At 31.2% G+C, this 27,232-nt stretch overlaps 4 non-coding genes across 4 annotated transcripts; all 4 read right to left on the reverse strand.

The window, feature by feature from the left end:
• Window positions 1-742: 742 nt before the first annotated feature.
• Trnak-cuu (transfer RNA lysine (anticodon CUU)) lies at window positions 743-815 on the reverse strand. Its single transcript has one exon. It is a non-coding gene; the product is annotated as a tRNA-Lys (tRNA).
• Window positions 816-4,926: 4,111 nt separating this feature from the next.
• On the reverse strand, window positions 4,927-4,999 carry Trnak-cuu (transfer RNA lysine (anticodon CUU)). Its single transcript has one exon. It is a non-coding gene; the product is annotated as a tRNA-Lys (tRNA).
• Window positions 5,000-6,570: 1,571 nt separating this feature from the next.
• On the reverse strand, window positions 6,571-6,643 carry Trnak-cuu (transfer RNA lysine (anticodon CUU)). The gene has a single exon. It is a non-coding gene; the product is annotated as a tRNA-Lys (tRNA).
• Window positions 6,644-26,690: 20,047 nt separating this feature from the next.
• Window positions 26,691-26,763, reverse strand: Trnak-cuu (transfer RNA lysine (anticodon CUU)). The gene has a single exon. It is a non-coding gene; the product is annotated as a tRNA-Lys (tRNA).
• Between the last annotated feature and the right edge of the window lie 469 nt (window positions 26,764-27,232).

The following is a 27,232-nucleotide window of genomic DNA, read 5'->3' on the forward strand; positions in this document are numbered from 1 at the left end:
ATAACTTATAACGCTATATGCTATAACCTTATAACATATAACGTTATGTAGCATTACGTTATAACGTATACCGTTGTATACTATTACGTTATAACGTATAACGTTATGAAGCATTACGTTATAAAGTATAACGCTATATACTATTACCCTATAACATATAACGTTATTTAGCATTACGTTATAACGTATAACGCTATATACTACTACCTTATTTTTTTTTTTTTTTTTTATTATTATACGTGGAGAAATCCTCATTGACAGCCGGTGTTGCTTTCGTAACACGCGAGTAGTTTGGGACCCTTATAGACAAAAAATTCCACGGTGGACGTCCTCACGTTTATAGTGGAGGTGCCCCGGGCTATCTTGCGAATTACTTTCGGGGTGGTACCCCTCGTCATGTTCCTACTTAATGAGTGAGGCATCCTTGTTTAAGTTGGGCCGCTAGGGGGGACCACACCACCTAGCGTCGAGCTCCTTGTCTCGCCGCCCTAGCTGGATCGCGGTCTCTTTTCCTTTCTCTCTATGCCAGTTCCTTCACGAGCATCACCTGCTCGCAGGAAGTTCGGAAGGCAGTGTATACCTGGCGCCCTCTCAGCATTGCTTTTACTGCAGCTTCGGGGGGTACACTCGCGCCGATGACGATCTGATTGGCGCGTCGCGGTTCCACCCACGCCGGGCAGAACTCCAACGTATCCTGCGCCGAACCTTCCTCTTCCTTGCAAAAAAAAAGAATATAGATATTCGCCCAACGTGGGGCTCGAACCCACGACCCTGAGATTAAGAGTCTCATGCTCTACCGACTGAGCTAGCCGGGCGTGTGTATACTGTTGCCATATGCCGTATAACGTTATATACTATTACCTTATAACGTATAACGTTGTATAGTATTACTTTATAACGTATAACGTTATGTAGCATTACGTTATAACGTATAACGTTATACACTATTACCTTATAACGTATAACGTTACGTAGCATTACGTTATAACGTATAACGCTATATACTATTACCCTATAAAATATAACGTTATGTAGCACTACGTTATAACGTATAACGTTATATACTATTACCTTATAACGTATAACGTTATGTAGCATTACGTTATAACGTATAACGCTATATACTATTACCTTACAACGTATAACGTTATGTAGCATTACGTTATAACGTATAACGTAGTATACTATTACGTTATAACGTATAACGTTATATATTATTACCTTATAACGTATAACGTTATGCAGCATTACTTTATAACATATAACGCTATATACTACTACCTTATAACTTATAACGTTATGTAGTATTACGTTCTAACGTATACCGTTGAATAATATTACGTTATAACGTATACCGTTGTATATTATTACGTTATAACGTACAACGTTATGTAGCGCTACATCATAACGTATAACGTTATATACTATTACCTTATAACGTATAACGTTATGTAGCATTACGTTATAACGTATAACGTTGTATACTATTACGTTATAACGTATGACGTTATATACTATTACCTTATAACATATAACGTTATATACTATTACCTTATAACGTACAACGTTATGTAGCATTACGTTATAACGTATAACGTTGTATACTATTACGTTATAACGTATAACGTTATATACTATTACCTTATAACGTATAACGTTATGCAGCATTACGTTATAACATATAACGCTATATACTACTACCTTATAACTTATAACGTTATGTAGTATTACGTTATAACGTATACCGTTGTATAATATTACGTTATAACGTAAACCGTTGTATATTATTACGTTATAATGTACAACGTTATGTAGCACTACGTCATAACGTATAACGCTATATACTACTACCTTATAACTTATAACGTTGTATAGTATTACTTTATAACGTATAACGTTATGTAGCATTACGTTATAACGTATAACGTTATACACTATTACCTTATAACGTATAACGTTACGTAGCATTACGTTATAACGTATAACGCTATATACTATTACCCTATAAAATATAACGTTATGTAGCACTACGTTATAACGTATAACGTTGTATGCTATTACCCTATAACATATAACGTTATGTAGCATTACGTTAGAACGTATAACGCTACATGCTATTACCTTATAACGTATAACGCTATGTAGCATTACGTTATAACGTATAACGTTATATACTATTGCCTTATATCGTATATCCTTATGTAGCATTACGTTATAACGTATAACGTTATATGCTATTACCTTATAACGTATAACGTTATGTAGCATTACGTTAGAACGTATAACGCTACATGCTATTACCTTATAACGTATAACGTTATGTAGCATTACGTTATAACGTATAGCGTTATATATTATTACCTTACAACATATAACGTTATTTAGCGTTACGTTATAACGTACAACTCTATATACTATTACCTTATAACATATAACGTTATATAGCACTACGTTATAACGTATAGCGTCATATACTATTACCTTATAACGTATAACGTTATGTAGCACTACGTTATAACGTATAACGTTATATACTATTACCTTATAACGTATAACGTTATGTAGCATTACGTTATAACGTATAACGCTATATACTATTACCTTACAACGTATAACGTTATGTAGCATTACGTTATAACGTATAACGTAGTATACTATTACGTTATAACGTATAACGTTATATATTATTACCTTATAACGTATAACGTTATGCAGCATTACTTTATAACATATAACGCTATATACTACTACCTTATAACTTATAACGTTATGTAGTATTACGTTCTAACGTATACCGTTGAATAATATTACGTTATAACGTATACCGTTGTATATTATTACGTTATAACGTACAACGTTATGTAGCGCTACATCATAACGTATAACGTTATATACTATTACCTTATAACGTATAACGTTATGTAGCATTACGTTATAACGTATAACGTTGTATACTATTACGTTATAACGTATGACGTTATATACTATTACCTTATAACATATAACGTTATATACTATTACCTTATAACGTACAACGTTATGTAGCATTACGTTATAACGTATAACGTTGTATACTATTACGTTATAACGTATAACGTTATATACTATTACCTTATAACGTATAACGTTATGCAGCATTACGTTATAACATATAACGCTATATACTACTACCTTATAACTTATAACGTTATGTAGTATTACGTTATAACGTATACCGTTGTATAATATTACGTTATAACGTAAACCGTTGTATATTATTACGTTATAATGTACAACGTTATGTAGCACTGCGTCATAACGTATAACGCTATGTACTATTACCTTACAACGTATAACGTTATGTAGCATTACGTTATAACGTATAACGTAGTATACTATTACGTTATAACGTATAACGTTATATACTATTACCTTCTAACATATAACGTTATGTAGCACTACCATATAACGTATAACGCTATATGCTATAACCTTATAACATATAACGTTATGTAGCATTACGTTATAACGTATACCGTTGTATACTATTACGTTATAACGTATAACGTTATGTAGCATTACGTTATAAAGTATAACGCTATATACTATTACCCTATAACATATAACGTTATTTAGCATTACGTTATAACGTATAACGCTATATACTACTACCTTATTTTTTTTTTTTTTATTATTATACGTGGAGAAATCCTCATTGACAGCCGGTGTTGCTTTCGTAACACGCGAGTAGTTTGGGACTCTTATAGACAAAAAATTCCACGGTGGACGTCCTCACGTTTATAGTGGAGGTGCCCCGGGCTATCTTGCGAATTACTTTCGGGGTGGTACCCCTCGTCATGTTCCTACTTAATGAGTGAGGCATCCTTGTTTAAGTTGGGCCGCTAGGGGGGACCACACCACCTAGCGTCGAGCTCCTTGTCTCGCCGCCCTAGCTGGATCGCGGTCTCTTTTCCTTTCTCTCTATGCCAGTTCCTTCGCGAGCATCACCTGCTCGCAGGAAGTTCGGAAGGCAGTGTATACCTGGCGCCCTCTCAGCATTGCTTTTACTGCAGCTTCGGGGGGTACACTCGCGCCGATGACGATCTGATTGGCGCGTCGCGGTTCCACCCACGCCGGGCAGAACTCCAACGTATCCTGCGCCGAACCTTCCTCTTCCTTGCAAAAAAAAAGAATATAGATATTCGCCCAACGTGGGGCTCGAACCCACGACCCTGAGATTAAGAGTCTCATGCTCTACCGACTTAGCTAGCCGGGCGTGTGTATACTGTTGCCATATGCCGTATAACGTTATATACTATTACCTTATAACGTATAACGTTGTATACTATTACCCTATAACATATAACGTTATTTAGCATTACGTTATAACGTATAACGCTATATACTACTACCTTATTTTTTTTTTTTTTTTTTATTATTATACGTGGAGAAATCCTCATTGACAGCCGGTGTTGCTTTCGTAACACGCGAGTAGTTTGGGACCCTTATAGACAAAAAATTCCACGGTGGACGTCCTCACGTTTATAGTGGAGGTGCCCCGGGCTATCTTGCGAATTACTTTCGGGGTGGTACCCCTCGTCATGTTCCTACTTAATGAGTGAGGCATCCTTGTTTAAGTTGGGCCGCTAGGGGGGACCACACCACCTAGCGTCGAGCTCCTTGTCTCGCCGCCCTAGCTGGATCGCGGTCTCTTTTCCTTTCTCTCTATGCCAGTTCCTTCGCGAGCATCACCTGCTCGCAGGAAGTTCGGAAGGCAGTGTATACCTGGCGCCCTCTCAGCATTGCTTTTACTGCAGCTTCGGGGGGTACACTCGCGCCGATGACGATCTGATTGGCGCGTCGCGGTTCCACCCACGCCGGGCAGAACTCCAACGTATCCTGCGCCGAACCTTCCTCTTCCTTGCAAAAAAAAAGAATATAGATACTCGCCCAACGTGGGGCTCGAACCCACGACCCTGAGATTAAGAGTCTCATGCTCTACCGACTGAGCTAGCCGGGCGTGTGTATACTGTTGCCATATGCCGTATAACGTTATATACTATTACCTTATAACGTATAACGTTGTATAGTATTACTTTATAACGTATAACGTTATGTAGCATTACGTTATAACGTATAACGTTATACACTATTACCTTATAACGTATAACGTTACGTAGCATTACGTTATAACGTATAACGCTATATACTATTACCCTATAAAATATAACGTTATGTAGCACTACGTTATAACGTATAACGTTGTATGCTATTACCCTATAACATATAACGTTATGTAGCATTACGTTAGAACGTATAACGCTACATGCTATTACCTTATAACGTATAACGCTATGTAGCATTACGTTATAACGTATAACGTTATATACTATTGCCTTATATCGTATATCCTTATGTAGCATTACGTTATAACGTATAACGTTATATGCTATTACCTTATAACGTATAACGTTATGTAGCATTACGTTAGAACGTATAACGCTACATGCTATTACCGTATAACGTATAACGTTATATACTATTACCTTATAACGTATATCTTTCTGTAGCATTACGTTATAACGTATAACGTTATGTACTATTACGTTAAAACGTATAACGTTATGCAGCATTACGTTATAACGTATAATGATATATACTATTACCTTATAACATATAACGTTATGTAGCACTACCATATAACGTATAACGCTATATGATATAACCTTATATCGTTATACGTTATATACGGTAACCATATAACGTATAACGTTATATACTATTACCTTATAACGTACAACGTTATGTAGCATTACGTTATAACGTATAACGTTGTATACTATTACGTTATAACGTATAACGTTATGCAGCATTACGTTATAACGTGTAACCTTATATACTATTACCTTATAACGTATAACGTTATATACTATTACTTTATAACGTATAACGTTATGTAGCATTACGTTATAACGTATAACGTTGTATACTATTACCATATAACCTCTATCGTTATATACTATTCCGTTATAACGTATAACGCTATATACTACTACCTTATTTTTTTTTTTTATTATTATTATTATACGTGGAGAAATCCTCATTGACAGCCGGTGTTGCTTTCGTAGCACGCGAGTAGTTTGGGACTCTTATAGACAAAAAATTCCACGGTGGACGTCCTCACGTTTATAGTGGAGGTGCCCCGGGCTATCTTGCGAATTACTATCGGGGTGGTACCCCTCGTCATGTTCCTACCTAATGAGTGAGGCATCCTTGTTTAAGTTGGGCCGCTAGGGGGGACCACACCACCTAGCGTCGAGCTCCTTGTCTCGCCGCCCAAGCTGGATCGCGGTCTCTTTTCCTTTCTCTCTATGCCAGTTCCTTCGCGAGCATCAGCTGCTCGCAGGAAGTTCGGAAGGCAGTGTATACCTGGCGCCCTCTCAGCATTGCTTTTACTGCAGCTTCGGGGGGTACACTCGCGCCGATTACGATCTGATTGGCGCGTCGCGGTTCCACCCACGCCGGGCAGAACTCCAACGCATCCTGCGCCGAACCATCCTCTTCCTTGCAAAAAAAAAAAATATAGATATTCGCCCAACGTGGGGCTCGAACCCACGACCCTGAGATTAAGAGTCTCATGCTCTACCGACTGAGCTAGCCGGGCGTGTGTATACTGTTGCCATATACCGTATGACGTTATATAGTATTACCTTATAACGTATAACGTTATGTATCATTACGTTATAGCGTATAACGTTATATACTATTACCTGATATCGTTATACGTTATATACTGTAACCTCATAACGTATAACGTTATATACTATTACCTTATAACGTATAACGTTGTATACTATTACGTTATAACGTATAATGTTAGGTAGCATTACGCTATAACGTATAACGTTGTATCCTATTACCTTATAACGTGTAACGTTATATGCTATTACCTTATAACGTATAACGTTATATACTATTACCTTATAACTTATAACGTTGTATACTATTACGTTACAACTTATAACGTTATGTAGCATTACGTTATAACGTGTAACATTATATACTATTACCTTATAACGTATAACGTTATATAGTATTACTTTATAACGTATAACGTTATGTAGCATTACGTTATAACGTATAACGTTATACACTATTACCTTATAACGTATAACGTTACGTAGCATTACGTTATAACGTATAACGCTATATACTATTACCCTATAACATATAACGTTATGTAGCACTACGTTATAACGTATAACGTTGTATGCTATTACCCTATAACATATAACGTTATGTAGCATTACGTTATAACGTATAACGCTACATGCTATTACCTTATAACGTATAACGTTATGTAGCATTACGTTATAACGTATAACGTTATATACTATTACCTTATAACGTATAACGTTATATAGTATTACTTTATAACGTATAAAGTTATGTAGCATTACGTTATAACGTATAACGTTATATACTATTACCTTATATCGCATATCCTTATGTAGCATTACGTTATAACGTATAACGTTATATGCTATTACCTTATAACGTATAACGTTATGTAGCATTACGTTATAACGTATAACGTTGTATGCTATTACCCTATAACATATAACGTTATGTAGCATTACGATATAACGTATAACGCTACATGCTATTACCTTATAACGTATAACGTTATGTAGAATTACGTTATAACGTATAACGTTATATACTATTACCTTATAACGTATAACGTTATATACTATTACTTTATAAAGTATAACGTTATGTAGCATTACGTTATAACGTATAACGTTGTATACTATTTCGTTATAACGTATAACGTTATATACTATTACCTTATAACGTATAACGTTATGTAGAATTACGTTATAACGTATAACGTTATATACTATTACCTTATAACGTATAACGTTATATACTATTACTTTATAAAGTATAACGTTATGTAGCATTACGTTATAACGTATAACGTTATGTAGCATTACGTTATAACGTATAACGTTGTATGCTATTACCCTATAACGTGTAACGTTATATGCTATTACCGTATAACGTATAACGTTATATACTATTACCTTATAACGTATATCTTTCTGTAGCATTACGTTATAACGTATAACGTTATGTACTATTACGTTAAAACGTATAACGTTATGCAGCATTACGTTATAACGTATAATGATATATACTATTACCTTATAACATATAACGTTATGTAGCACTACCATATAACGTATAACGCTATATCATATAACCTTATATCGTTATACGTTATATACGGTAACCATATAACGTATAACGTTATATACTATTACCTTATAACGTACAACGTTATGTAGCATTACGTTATAACGTATAACGTTGTATACTATTTCGTTATAACGTATAACGTTATATACTATTACCTTATAACGTATAACGTTATGTAGAATTACGTTATAACGTATAACGTTATATACTATTACCTTATAACGTATAACGTTATATACTATTACTTTATAAAGTATAACGTTATGTAGCATTGCGTTATAACGTATAACGTTATGTAGCATTACGTTATAACGTATAACGTTGTATGCTATTACCCTATAACGTGTAACGTTATATGCTATTACCGTATAACGTATAACGTTATATACTATTACCTTATAACGTATATCTTTCTGTAGCATTACGTTATAACGTATAACGTTATGTACTATTACGTTAAAACGTATAACGTTATGCAGCATTACGTAATAACGTATAATGATATATACTATTACCTTATAACATATAACGTTATGTAGCACTACCATATAACGTATAACGCTATATCATATAACCTTATATCGTTATACGTTATATACGGTAACCATATAACGTATAACGTTATATACTATTACCTTATAACGTACAACGTTATGTAGCATTACGTTATAACGTATAACGTTGTATACTTTTACGTTATAACGTATAACGTTATATACTATTACCTTATAACGTATAACGTTATGCAGCATTACGTTATAACATATAACGCTATATACTACTACCTTATAACTTATAACGTTATGTAGTATTACGTTATAACGTATACCGTTGTATAATATTCCGTTATAACGTATACCGTTGTATATTATTACGTTATAACGTACAACGTTACGTAGCACTACGTCATAACGTATAACGCTACATGCTATTACCTTATAACGTATAACGTTATGTAGAATTACGTTATAACGTATAACGTTATATACTATTACCTTATAACGTATAACGTTATATACTATTACTTTATAACGTATAACGTTATGTAGCATTACGTTATAGCGTATAACGTTATATACTATTATCAGATATCGTTATACGTTATATACTATTATCTGATATCGTTATACGTTATATACTGTAACCTCATAACGTATAACGTTATATACTATTACCTTATAACGTATAACGCTGTATACTATTACGTTATAACGTATAACGTTAGGTAGCATTACTCTATAACGTATAACGTTGTATCCTATTACCTTATAACGTGTAACGTTATATGCTATTACCTTATAACGTATAACGTTATGTACTATTACCTCATAACGTATACCGTTGTATACTATTACGTTATAACTTAGAACGTTATGTAGCATTTCGTTTTAACGTGTAACCTTATATACTATTACCTTATAACGTATAACGTTATATACTATTACTTTATAACGTATAACGTTATGTAGCATTACGTTATAACGTATAACGTTGTATGCTATTACCCTATAACGTGTAACGTTATATGCTATTACCGTATAACGTATAACGTTATATACTATTACCTTATAACGTATATCTTTCTGTAGCATTACGTTATAACGCATAACGTTATGTACTATTACGTTAAAACGTATAACGTTATGCAGCATTACGTTATAACGTATAATGATATATACTATTACCTTATAACATATAACGTTATGTAGCACTACCATATAACGTATAACGCTATATCATATAACCTTATATCGTTATACGTTATATACGGTAACCATATAACGAATAACGTTATATACTATTACCTTATAACGTACAACGTTATGTAGCATTACGTTATAACGTATAACGTTGTATACTATTACGTTATAACGTATAACGTTATATACTATTACCTTATAACGTATAACGTTATGCAGCATTACGTTATAACATATAACGCTATATACTACTACCTTATAACTTATAACGTTATGTAGTATTACGTTATAACGTATACCGTTGTATAATATTCCGTTATAACGTATACCGTTGTATATTATTACGTTATAACGTACAACGATATGTAGCACTACGTCATAACGTATAACGTTATATACTATTACCTTATAACGTATAACGTTATGTAGCATTACGTTATAACGTATACCGATGTATACTATTACGTTATAACGTATAACGTTATGTAGCATTACGTTATAAAGTATAACGCTATATACTATTACCCTATACTATATAACGTTATTTAGCATTACGCTATAACGTATAACGCTATATACTGTTACCTTTTAACTTATGACGTTATATGCTATTACGTTATAACGTATAACATTTTATGGTATTACGGTAAAACCTATAACGAATTATACAATTACCTTTTAACTTATAACGTTATATGCTATTACGTTATAACGTATAACCTTATATACTATTACCTTATAACGTATAACGTTATATACTATTACTTTATAACGTATAACGTTATGTAGCATTACGTTATAGCGTATAACGTTATATACTATTATCTGATATCGTTATACGTTATATACTGTAACCTCATAACGTATAACGTTATATACTATTACCTTATAACGTATAACGCTGTATACTATTACGTTATAACGTATAACGTTAGGTAGGATTACTCTATAACGTATAACGTTGTATCCTATTACCTTATAACGTGTAACGTTATATGCTATTACCTTATAACGTATAACGTTATATACTATTACCTTATAACTTATAACGTTGTATACTATTACGTTACAACTTATAACGTTATGTAGCATTACGTTATAACGTGTAACGTTATATATTATTACCTTATAACGTATAACGTTATATAGTATTACTTTATAACGTATAACGTTATGTAGCATTACGTTATAACGTATAACGTTATATACTATTACCTTATAACGTATAACGTTATATACTATTACCTTATAACGTATATCTTTCTGTAGCATTACGTTATAACGTATAACGTTATGTACTATTACGTTAAAACGTATAACGTTATGCAGCATTACGTTATAACGTATAATGATATATACTATTACCTTATAACATATAACGTTATGTAGCACTACCATATAACGTATAACGCTATATGATATAACCTTATATCATTATACGTTATATACGGTAACCATATAACGTATAACGTTATATACTATTACCTTATAACGTACAACGTTATGTAGCATTACGTTATAACGTATAACGTTGTATACTATTACGTTATAACGTATAACGTTATATACTATTACCTTATAACGTATAACGTTATGCCGCATTACGTTATAACATATAACGCTATATACTACTACCTTATAACTTATAACGTTATGTAGTATTACGTTATAACGTATACCGTTGTATAATATTCCGTTATAACGTATACCGTTGTATATTATTACGATATAACGTACAACGTTATGTAGCACTACGTCATAACGTATAACGTTATATACTATTACCTTATAACGTATAAGGTTATGTAGCATTACGTTATAACGTATAACGTTGTATACTATTACGTTATAACGTATGACGTTATATACTATTACCTTATAACGTATAACGTTATGCAGCATTACGTTATGACGTACAACGCTATATACTACTACCTTATAACATATAACGTTAAGTAGTATTACGTTATGAGGAATACCGTTGTATACTATTACGTTATAACGTATACCGTTGTATATTATTACGTTATAACGTATAACGCTATATACTATTACCTTATAACAAATAACGTTATGTAGCCTTACGTTATAACGTATTCCGTTGTATACTATTACATTATAACGTATAACGATATGTAGCACTACGTCATAACGTATAGCGTTATATATTATTACCTTACAACATATAACGTTATTTAGCGTTACGTTATAACGTACAACTCTATATACTATTACCTTATAACATATAACGTTATGTAGCACTACGTTATAACGTATAACGTCATATACTATTACCTTATAACGTATAACGTTATGTAGCACTACGTTATAACGTATAACGTTATATACTATTACCTTATAACGTATAACGTTATGTAGCATTACGTTATAACGTATAACGCTATATACTATTACCTTACAACGTATAACGTTATGTAGCATTTCGTTATAACGTATAACGCTATATCCTATTACCTTACAACATATAACATTATGTAGCATTACGTTATAACGTATAACGCAATATGCTATTACCTTATAACATATAACGTTATGTAGCATTACGTTGTAACGTATAACGTTATATACTATTACCTTATATCGTTATACGTTATATACGGTAACCATATAACGTATAACGTTATATACTATTACCTTATAACGTATAACGTTATATAGTATTACTTTATAACGTATAACGTTATGTAGCACTACGTTATAACGTATAACGTTGTATGCTATTACCCTATAACATATAACGTTATGTAGCATTACGTTATAACGTATAACGCTACATGCTATTACCTTATAACGTATAACGTTATGTAGCATTACGTTATAACGTATAACGTTATATACTATTACCTTATATCGCATATCCTTATGTAGCATTACGTTATAACGTATAACGTTATATGCTATTACCTTATAACGTACAACGTTATGTAGCATTACGTTATAACGTATAACGTTATGTACTATTACCTCATAACGTATACCGTTGTATACTATTACGTTATAACTTATAACGTTATGTAGCATTTCGTTATAACGTGCAACCTTATATACTATTACCTTATAACGTATAACGTTATATACTATTACTTTATAACGTATAACGTTATGTAGCATTACGTTATAACGTATAACGTTATGTAGCATTACGTTATAACGTATAACGTTGTATGCTATTACCCTATAACGTGTAACGTTATATGCTATTACCGTATAACGTATAACGTTATATACTATTACCTTATAACGTATATCTTTCTGTAGCATTACGTTATAACGCATAACGTTATGTACTATTACGTTAAAACGTATAACGTTATGCAGCATTACGTTATAACGTATAATGATATATACTATTACCTTATAACATATAACGTTATGTAGCACTACCATATAACATATAACGCTATATGCTATAACCTTATATCGTTATACGTTATATACGGTAACCATATAACGTATAACGTTATATACTATTACCTTATAACGTACAACGTTATGTAGCATTACGTTATAACAAATAACGTTGTAAACTATTACGTTATAACGTATAACGTTATATACTATTACCTTATAACGTATAACGTTATGCAGTATTACGTTATAACATATAACGCTATATACTACTACCTTATAACTTATAACGTTATGTAGTATTACGTTATAACGTATACCGTTGTATAATATTACGTTATAACGTATACCGTTGTATATTATTACGTTATAACGTACAACGTTATGTAGCACTACGTCATAACGTATAACGTTATATACTATTACCTTATAGTTATGTTAATATAACATTGTATTCTATTTCGCTATAACGTATATCGTTCTGTAGCATTGCATTATAACGTATAACGTTATATGGTATTACCATCTAACAGATAACTTTATATTCTATTACGTTATAACGTATAACCTTATAAGGTATTTCGATATGACGTATAACGCTATATACTATTTCCTTATAACTTATAACGTTATATGCTATTACGTTATAGCGTATAACGGTATATACCATTACGTTCCAACTTATATCGCTATGAAACATTGCAATATAACCTATAATGTGATATGGTATTACATTATCACGTATAACGTTATATTCTATTACGTTATAACGTATAACATTATAGGCTATTACGTTATGACGTATAACGCTACATACTATTACTTTTTAACTTATGACGTTATATGCTATTACGTTATAACGTGCGGCGTAATATACTATTACATTATAACCTCAAACGTTATATACTATTCCGTTATAACGTATAACATTATATACTATTTCGATATTACGTATATCGTAAAGTAGCATTGCGTTATAACGTACACCTTGTATGGTATTCCCTTCTGGTTTGTAACGTTATATATTATTACCGTATAACGTATAACGTACAACATTATATGCTATTACGTTATAACGTATACCGTTGTATATTATTACGTTATAACGTATAACGCTATATACTATTACCTTATAACAAATAACGTTATGTAGCATTACGTTATAACGTATACCGTTGTATACTATTACATTATAACGTATAACGATATGTAGCACTACGTCATAACGTATGGCGTTATATATTATTACCTTACAACATATAACGTTATTAAGCGTTACGTTATAACGTACAATTCTATATACTATTACACTATAACATATAATGTTATGTAGCACTACGTTATAACGTATAACGTTGTATGCTATTACCCTATAACATATAACGTTATGTAGCATTACGTTATAACGTATAACGCTACATGCTATTACCTTATAACGTATAACGTTATGTAGCATTACGTTATAACGTATAACGTTATATACTATTACCTTATATCGCATATCCTTATGTAGCATTACGTTATAACGTATAACGTTATATGCTATTACCTTATAACGTATAACGTTATGTAGCATTACGTTATAACGTATAACGTTATGTACTATTACCTTATAACGTATACCGTTGTATACTATTACGTTATAACTTATAACGTTACGTAGCATTACGTTATAACGTGTAACCTTATATACTATTACCGTATAACGTATAACGTTATATACTATTACCTTATAACGTATAACTTCCTGTAGCATTACATTATAACGTATAACGTTATGTACTATTACGTTAAAACGTATAACGTTATGCAGCATTACGTTATAACGTATAACGTCATATACTATTACCTTATAACGTATAACGTTATATAGCACTACGTTATAACGTATAACGCTATATACTATTACCTTACAACGTATAACGTTATGTAGAATTACGTTATAACGTATAACGCTGTATCCTATTACCTTACAACATATAACATTATGTAGCATTACGTTATATCGTATAACGCTATATGCTATTACCTTATAACATATAACGTTATGTAGCATTACGTTATAACGTATAACGTTACATACTATTACCTTATATCGTTATACGTTATATACGGTAACCATATAACGTATAACGTTATATACTATTACCTTATAACGTACAACGTTATGTAGCATTACGTTAGAGCGTATAACGTTGTATACTATTACGTTATAACGTATAACGTTATATACTATTACCTTATAACGTATAACGTTATGCAGCATTACGTTATAACATATAACGCTATATACTACTACCTTATAACTTATAACGTTATGTAGTATTACGTTATAACGTATACCGTTGTATAATATTACGTTATAACGTATACCGTTGTATATTATTACGTTATAACGTACAACGTTATGTAGCATTACGCTAGAGCGTATAACGTTGTATACTATTACGTTATAACGTATAACGTTATATAATATTACCTTATAACATATAACGGTATTTAGCGTTACGTTATAACTAATAACTCTCTATACTATTACCTTAAAACATATAACGTTATATAGCACTACGTTATAACGTATAACGCTATATCCTATTACCTTACAACATATAACGTTATGTAGCATTACGTTATAACGTATACCGTTGTATACTATTACATTATAACGTATAACGATATGTAGCACTACGTCATAACGTATAGCGTTATATATTATTACCTTACAACATATAAGGTTATTTAGCGTTACGTTATAACGTACAATTCTATATACTATTACCTTAAAACATATAACGTTATGCAGCACTACGTTATAACGTATAACGTCATATACTATTACCTTATAACGTATAACGTTATGTAGCACTACGTTATAACGTATAACGTTATATACTATTACCTTATAACGTATAACGTTATGTAGCATTACGTTATAACGTATAAAGCTATATACTATTACACTATAACATATAACGTTATGTAGCACTACGTTATAACGTATAACGTTGTATGCTATTACTCTATAACATATAACGTTATGTAGCATTACGTTATAACGTATAACGCTACATGCTATTACCTTATAACGTATAACGTTATGTAGCATTACGTTATAACGTATAACGTTATATGCTATTACCTTATACCGCATATCCTTATGTAGCATTACGTTATAACGTATAACGTTATATGCTATTACCTTATAACGTATAACGTTATGTAGCATTACGTTATAACGTATAACGTTATGTACTATTACCTTATAACGTATACCGTTGTATACTATTACGTTATAACTTATAACGTTATGTAGCATTACGTTTTAACGTGTAACCTTATATACTATTACCTTATAACGTATAACGTTGTATACTATTACCTTATAACGTATAACGTTATGCAGCATTACGTTATAACATATAACGCTATATACTACTACCTTATAACTTATAACGTTATGTAGCATTACGTTATAACGTGTAACGTTATATACTATTACCTTATAACGTATAACGTTATATAGTATTACTTTATAACGTATAACGTTATGTAGCATTACGTTATAACGAATAACGTTATACACTATTACCTTATAACGTATAACGTTACGTAGCATTACGTTATAACGTATAACGCTATATACTACTACCCTATACCATATAACGTTATGTAGCATTACGTTATAACGTATAACGCTATATGCTATTACCCTATAACATATAACGTTATGTAGCACTACGTTATGACGTATAACGTTGTATACTTTTACATTAAAACGTATTACGTTATATACTATTACCTTATAACGTATAACGTTGTTTACTATTACCATATAACGCATAACGTTATATACTATTACCTTATACCGTTATGCGTTATATACTATTACATTATAACGTTATACGCTATATACTATTACCTTATAACGTATAACGTTATATGCTATTACCTTATAGCGTTCTACGTTATATATTGTTACCTTATAACGTTATACGTTATATACTATTACCTTATAACGTATAACGTTATATGCTATTACCTTATGACGTATAATGTTATATACTATTACCTTATAACGTTTAACGATATATACTATTACCTTATATCGTGTATCCTTCTGTAGCATTACGTCATAACGTATAACGTTGTGTACTATTACCTTATAACATATAACGTTATGTAGCACTACGTTATAATGTATAACGTTATATGCTATTACCTTATAACGTATAACGTTATGTAGCATTACGTTATAGCGTATAACGTTATATACTATTACCATATAACGTATAACGTTATATACTATTACTTTATAACGTATAACTTTATGTAGCATTACGTTCTAACTTATAACGTTATATTCTATTACCGTATAACGTTCAACGTTATATGCAATTACCTTATAAGTACATACGTTATATATTGTTACCTTATAACGTTATAACTTATATACTACTACCTTATAACGTATAACGTTGTATACTGTTACGTTACAACGTATAACGTTATGTACTATTTCCTTATAACGTATATCCTTCTGTAGCATTACGTTATAACGTATAATGCTATATACTATTACCTTATAACATATAACGTTATGTAGCACTACCTTATAACGTATAACGTTGTATACTATTACGTTACAACGTATAACGTTATGTAGCATTACGTTATAACGTATAACGTTGTATGCTATTACCTTATAACGTGTAACGTTATATGCTATTACCTTAAAACGTATTACGTTATATACTATTTCCTTATAACGTATGTCCTTCTGTAGCATTACATTATAACGTATAACGTTATGTACTATTACGTTATAACGTATAACGTTATGTAGCATTACGTTATAACGTATAACGCTATATACTATTACCTTATATCGTTATACGTTATATACTGTAAAATTATAACGTATAACGTTGTAGACTATTACCTTATAACGTATAACGTTGTGCACTATTACGTTGTAACGTATAACGTTAGGTAGCATTACGCTATAACGTATAACGTTGTATCCTATTACCTTATAACGTATATCCTTCTGTAGCATTGCGTTATAACGTATAACGTTATGTACTATTACGTTATAACGTATAACGTTATGTAGCATTACGTTATAACGTATAACGCTATATACTATTACCTTATAACATATAACGTTATGTAGCATTACGTTATAACTTATAACGTTATATTCTATTACCGTATAACGTTCAACGTTATATGCTATTACCTTATAAGTACATACGTTATATATTGTTACCTTATATCGTTATACGTTATATACTATTACCTTATAACGTATAACGTTATGTAGCACTACGTTATAACGTATAACGTTATATACTATTACCTTATAACGTATAACGTTATGTAGCATTACGTTATAACGTATAAAGCTATATACTATTACACTATAACATATAACGTTATGTAGCACTACGTTATAACGTATAACGTTGTATGCTATTACTCTATAACATATAACGTTATGTAGCATTACGTTATAACGTATAACGCTACATGCTATTACCTTATAACGTATAACGTTATGTAGCATTACGTTATAACGTATAACGTTATATGCTATTACCTTATACCGCATATCCTTATGTAGCATTACGTTATAACGTATAACGTTATATGCTATTACCTTATAACGTATAACGTTATGTAGCATTACGTTATAACGTATAACGTTATGTACTATTACCTTATAACGTATACCGTTGTATACTATTACGTTATAACTTATAACGTTATGTAGCATTACGTTTTAACGTGTAACCTTATATACTATTACCTTATAACGTATAACGTTGTATACTATTACCTTATAACGTATAACGTTATGCAGCATTACGTTATAACATATAACGCTATATACTACTACCTTATAACTTATAACGTTATGTAGCATTACGTTATAACGTGTAACGTTATATACTATTACCTTATAACGTATAACGTTATATAGTATTACTTTATAACGTATAACGTTATGTAGCATTACGTTATAACGAATAACGTTATACACTATTACCTTATAACGTATAACGTTACGTAGCATTACGTTATAACGTATAACGCTATATACTACTACCCTATACCATATAACGTTATGTAGCATTACGTTATAACGTATAACGCTATATGCTATTACCCTATAACATATAACGTTATGTAGCACTACGTTATGACGTATAACGTTGTATACTTTTACATTAAAACGTATTACGTTATATACTATTACCTTATAACGTATAACGTTGTTTACTATTACCATATAACGCATAACGTTATATACTATTACCTTATACCGTTATGCGTTATATACTATTACATTATAACGTTATACGCTATATACTATTACCTTATAACGTATAACGTTATATGCTATTACCTTATAGCGTTCTACGTTATATATTGTTACCTTATAACGTTATACGTTATATACTATTACCTTATAACGTATAACGTTATATGCTATTACCTTATGACGTATAATGTTATATACTATTACCTTATAACGTTTAACGATATATACTATTACCTTATATCGTGTATCCTTCTGTAGCATTACGTCATAACGTATAACGTTGTGTACTATTACCTTATAACATATAACGTTATGTAGCACTACGTTATAATGTATAACGTTATATGCTATTACCTTATAACGTATAACGTTATGTAGCATTACGTTATAGCGTATAACGTTATATACTATTACCATATAACGTATAACGTTATATACTATTACTTTATAACGTATAACTTTATGTAGCATTACGTTCTAACTTATAACGTTATATTCTATTACCGTATAACGTTCAACGTTATATGCAATTACCTTATAAGTACATACGTTATATATTGTTACCTTATAACGTTATAACTTATATACTACTACCTTATAACGTATAACGTTGTATACTGTTACGTTACAACGTATAACGTTATGTACTATTTCCTTATAACGTATATCCTTCTGTAGCATTACGTTATAACGTATAATGCTATATACTATTACCTTATAACATATAACGTTATGTAGCACTACCTTATAACGTATAACGTTGTATACTATTACGTTACAACGTATAACGTTATGTAGCATTACGTTATAACGTATAACGTTGTATGCTATTACCTTATAACGTGTAACGTTATATGCTATTACCTTAAAACGTATTACGTTATATACTATTTCCTTATAACGTATGTCCTTCTGTAGCATTACATTATAACGTATAACGTTATGTACTATTACGTTATAACGTATAACGTTATGTAGCATTACGTTATAACGTATAACGCTATATACTATTACCTTATATCGTTATACGTTATATACTGTAAAATTATAACGTATAACGTTGTAGACTATTACCTTATAACGTATAACGTTGTGCACTATTACGTTGTAACGTATAACGTTAGGTAGCATTACGCTATAACGTATAACGTTGTATCCTATTACCTTATAACGTATATCCTTCTGTAGCATTGCGTTATAACGTATAACGTTATGTACTATTACGTTATAACGTATAACGTTATGTAGCATTACGTTATAACGTATAACGCTATATACTATTACCTTATAACATATAACGTTATGTAGCATTACGTTATAACTTATAACGTTATATTCTATTACCGTATAACGTTCAACGTTATATGCTATTACCTTATAAGTACATACGTTATATATTGTTACCTTATATCGTTATACGTTATATACTATTACCTTATAACGTATAACGTTATCTACTATTACTTTATAACGTATAACGTTATGTAGCATTACGTTATAACGTATAACGTTATATACTATTACCATATGACGTATAACGTTATATACTATTACTTTATAACGTATAACGTTATGTAGCATTACCTTATAACGTATATCCTTCTGTAGCATTACGTTATAACGTATAACGTTATGTACTATTACGTTAAAACGTATAAAGTTATGCAACATCACGTTATAACGTATAATGCTATATACTATTACCTTATAACATCTAACGTTATGTAGCACTACGTTATAACGTATAACGCTATATGCTATAACCTTATAACATATAACGTTATGTAGCATTACGTTATAGCGTATACCGTTGTATACTATTACGTTATAACGTATAGCGTTATGTAGCATTAAGTCATAACGTATAACGTTATATACTATTACCTTAAAACGTGTAACGTTGTATACTATTACGTTATAACGTATAACGTTATGTAGCATTACGTTATAACGTATAACGTTATATGTTATTACCTTATAACGTATAACGTTATGTAGCATTACGTTATAGTGTATAACGTTATATACTATTACCTTATATCGTTATACGTTATATACTGTAACCTTATATCGTTTAACGTTATATACTATTACCTTATAACGTATAACGTTGTACACTATTACGTTATAACGTATAACGTTAGGTAGCATTACGCTATAACGTATAACGTTGTATCCTATTACCCTCTAACGTGTAATGTTATATGATATTACCGTATAACGTATATCCTTCTGTAGCAATACGTTATCACGTATAACGTTATGTACTATTACGTTATAACGTATAACGTTATGTAGCATTACGTTATAACGTATAACGCTACATGCTATTACCTTATAACATATAACGTTATGTAGCATTACGTTATAACGTATAACGTAATATACCATTACCTTATAACGTATTTCCTTATGTAGCATTACGTTATAACGTATAACGTTATTTGCTATTACCATATAACGTATAACGTTATGTAGCATTACGTAATAGCGTATAACGTTATATACTATTACCTTATATCGTTATAGGTTATATACTGTAACCTTATAACGTATAACTTTATATACTATTACCTTATAACGTATAACGTTGTATACTATTTCGTTATAACGTATAACGTTAGGTAGCATTATGCTATAACGTATAACCTTGCATCCTATTACCTTATAACGTGTAACGTTATATGCTATTACCTTATAACGTATAACGTTATATACTATTACCTTATAACGTTCATCCTCCTGTAGCATTGCGCTATAACGAATAACGTTATGTACTATTACGTTATAACGTATAACGTTATGTAGCATTACGTTATAACGTATAACGCTATATACTATTACCTTATAACATATAACGTTATGTAGCATTACGTTATAACGTATAACGCTACATGCTATTACCTTATAACATATAACGTTATGTAGCATCACGTTATAACGTATATCGTTATATACTATTATCTCATAACGTATAACGTTATGTAGCATTACGTTATAACGTATAACGTTGTATGCTATTACGTTATAACGTAAAACTCTATATACTATTATCTTATATCGTTATACGTCATATACTATAACCTTATATCGAATAACGTTATTTACTATTACGTTATAACGTATAACGTTGTATACTATTACGTTATAACATATAACGTTATATACTATTACCTTATGACGTATAACGTTATGTAGCATTACGTTATAACGCATATCGTTGTACACTATTACCTTATAACGTATAACGTTACGTAGCATTACGTTACGACGTATAACGCTATATACTATTACACTATAACAGATAACGTTATGTAGCACTACGTTATAACGTATAACGTTGTATGCTATTACCCTATAACATATAACGTTGTATACTATTACGTTATAACGTATAACGCTACATGCTATTACCTTATAACATATAACGTTATGTAGCATCACGTTATAACGTATAACGTTATATACTATTATCTCATAACGTATTACGTTATTTAGCGTTACGTTATAACGTATAACTCCATATACTATTACCTCATAACATATAACGTTATGTAGCACTACGTTATAACGTATAACGTTATACACTATTACCTTATATCGTTATACGTTATATACTGTAACATTATAACGTATAACGGTATATACAATTACCTTATAACGTGTAACGTTATATGCTATTACCTTGTAACGTATAACGTTATATACTATTACCTTATAACGTATAACGCTATATACTATTACCCTATAATATATAACGTTATGTAGCACTACGTTATAACGTATAACGTTGTATGCTATTACCTTAAAACGTATTACGTTATATACTATTACCTTATAACGTACAACGTTGTTTACTATTACCATATAACGTATAACGTTATGTAGCATAACGTTATATACTATTACCTTAAATCGTTATACGTTATATACTATTACCGTATAACGTTATACGTTATATAGTATTACCTTATCACGTATAACGTTATATACTATTACCTTATATCGTTATACGTTATATACGGTAACCATATAACGTATAACGTTATATACTATCACATTATAACGTATAACGATATGTAGCACTACGTTATAACGTATAACGTTATATGCTATTACCTTACAATATATAACGTTATTTAGCGTAACGTTATAACTAATAACTCTATATACTATTACCTTATAACATATAACGTTACATAGCACTACGTTATAACGTATAACGTTATATACTATTACCTTATAACGTATAACGTTATGTAGCACTACGTTATAACGTATAACGTTATATACTATTACCTTATAACGTATAACGTTATGTAGGATTACGTTATAACGTATAACGCTATATACTATTACCTTACAACGTATAACGATATGTAGCATTACGTTATAACGTATAACGCTATATCCTATTACCTTACAACATATAACGTTATGTAGCATTACGTTATAACGTATAACGCTATATGCTATTACCTTATAACATATAACGTTATGTAGCATTAAGTTATAACGTATAACGTAGTATACTATTACATTATAACGTATAACGTTATATACTATTACCTTATAACGTATAACGTTATGCAGCATTACGTTATAACATATAACGCTATATACTACTACCTTATAACTTACAACGTTATGTAGTATTACGTTCTAACGTATACCGTTGAATAATATTACGTTATAACGTATACCGTTGTATATTATTACGTTATAACGTACAACGTTATGTAGCACTACGTCATAACGTATAACGTTATATACTATTACCTTATAACGTATAACGTTATGCAGCATTACGTTATAACATATAACGCTATATACTACTACCTTATAACTTATAACGTTATGTAGTATTACGTTATAACGTATACCGTTGTATAATATTACGTTATAACGTATACCGTTGTATATTATTACGTTATAACGTACAACGTTATGTAGCACTACGTCATAACGTATAACGTTATATACTATTACCTTATAACATATAACGGTATTTAGCGTTACGTTATAACTAATAACTCTATATACTATTACCTTAAAACTTATAACATTATATAGCACTACGTTATAACGTATAACGTTATATACTATTACCTTATAACGTACAACGTTAGGTAGCACTACGTCATAACGTATAACGTTATATACTATTACCTTATAACGTATAACGATATGTAGCACTACGTCATAACGTATAGCGTTATATATTATTACCTTACAACATATAACGTTATTTAGCGTTACGTTATAACGTACAACTCTATATACTATTACCTTATAACATATAACGTTATATAGCACTACGTTATAACGTATAGCGTCATATACTATTACCTTATAACGTATAACGTTATGTAGCACTACGTTATAACGTATAACGTTATATACTATTACCTTATAACGTATAACGTTATGTAGCATTACGTTATAACGTATAACGCTATATACTATTACCTTACAACGTATAACGTTATGTAGCATTACGTTATAACGTATAACGTAGTATACTATTACGTTATAACGTATAACGTTATATATTATTACCTTATAACGTATAACGTTATGCAGCATTACTTTATAACATATAACGCTATATACTACTACCTTATAACTTATAATGTTATGTAGTATTACGTTCTAACGTATACCGTTGAATAATATTACGTTATAACGTATACCGTTGTATATTATTACGTTATAACGTACAACGTTATGTAGCACTACGTCATAACGTATAACGTTATATACTATTACCTTATAACGTATAACGTTATGTAGCATTACGTTATAACGTATAACGTTGTATACTATTACGTTATAGCGTATGACGTTATATACTATTACCTTATAACATATAACGTTATATACTATTACCTTATAACGTACAACGTTATGTAGCATTACGTTATAACGTATAACGTTGTATACTATTACGTTATAACGTATAACGTTATATACTATTACCTTATAACGTATAACGTTATGCAGCATTACGTTATAACATATAACGCTATATACTACTACCTTATAACTTATAACGTTATGTAGTATTACGTTATAACGTATACCGTTGTATAATATTACGTTATAACGTAAACCGTTGTATATTATTACGTTATAATGTACAACGTTATGTAGCACTGCGTCATAACGTATAACGCTATATACTATTACCTTACAACGTATAACGTTATGTAGCATTACGTTATAACGTATAACGTAGTATACTATTACGTTATAACGTATAACGTTATATACTATTACCTTCTAACATATAACGTTATGTAGCACTACCATATAACGTATAACGCTATATGCTATAACCTTATAACATATAACGTTATGTAGCATTACGTTATAACGTATACCGTTGTATACTATTACGTTATAACGTATAACGTTATGTAGCATTACGTTATAAAGTATAACGCTATATACTATTACCCTATAACATATAACGTTATTTAGCATTACGTTATAACGTATAACGCTATATACTACTACCTTATTTTTTTTTTTTTTTTATTATTATACGTGGAGAAATCCTCATTGACAGCCGGTGTTGCTTTCGTAACACGCGAGTAGTTTGGGACTCTTATAGACAAAAAATTCCACGGTGGACGTCCTCACGTTTATAGTGGAGGTGCCCCGGGCTATCTTGCGAATTACTTTCGGGGTGGTACCCCTCGTCATGTTCCTACTTAATGAGTGAGGCATCCTTGTTTAAGTTGGGCCGCTAGGGGGGACCACACCACCTAGCGTCGAGCTCCTTGTCTCGCCGCCCTAGCTGGATCGCGGTCTCTTTTCCTTTCTCTCTATGCCAGTTCCTTCGCGAGCATCACCTGCTCGCAGGAAGTTCGGAAGGCAGTGTATACCTGGCGCCCTCTCAGCATTGCTTTTACTGCAGCTTCGGGGGGTACACTCGCGCCGATGACGATCTGATTGGCGCGTCGCGGTTCCACCCACGCCGGGCAGAACTCCAACGTATCCTGCGCCGAACCTTCCTCTTCCTTGCAAAAAAAAAGAATATAGATATTCGCCCAACGTGGGGCTCGAACCCACGACCCTGAGATTAAGAGTCTCATGCTCTACCGACTGAGCTAGCCGGGCGTGTGTATACTGTTGCCATATGCCGTATAACGTTATATACTATTACCTTATAACGTATAACGTTGTATACTATTACCCTATAACATATAACGTTATTTAGCATTACGTTATAACGTATAACGCTATATACTACTACCTTATTTTTTTTTTTTTTCTTTATTATTATACGTGGAGAAATCCTCATTGACAGCCGGTGTTGCTTTCGTAACACGCGAGTAGTTTGGGACTCTTATAGACAAAAAATTCCACGGTGGACGTCCTCACGTTTATAGTGGAGGTGCCCCGGGCTATCTTGCGAATTACTTTCGGGGTGGTACCCCTCGTCATGTTCCTACTTAATGAGTGAGGCATCCTTGTTTAAGTTGGGCCGCTAGGGGGACCACACCACCTAGCGTCGAGCTCCTTGTCTCGCCGCCCTAGCTGGATCGCGGTCTCTTTTCCTTTCTCTCTATGCCAGTTCCTTCGCGAG

This window comes from Bombus fervidus, chromosome 7, assembly GCF_041682495.2.
Source record: "Bombus fervidus isolate BK054 chromosome 7, iyBomFerv1, whole genome shotgun sequence".
NCBI lineage: Eukaryota > Metazoa > Arthropoda > Insecta > Hymenoptera > Apidae > Bombus > Bombus fervidus.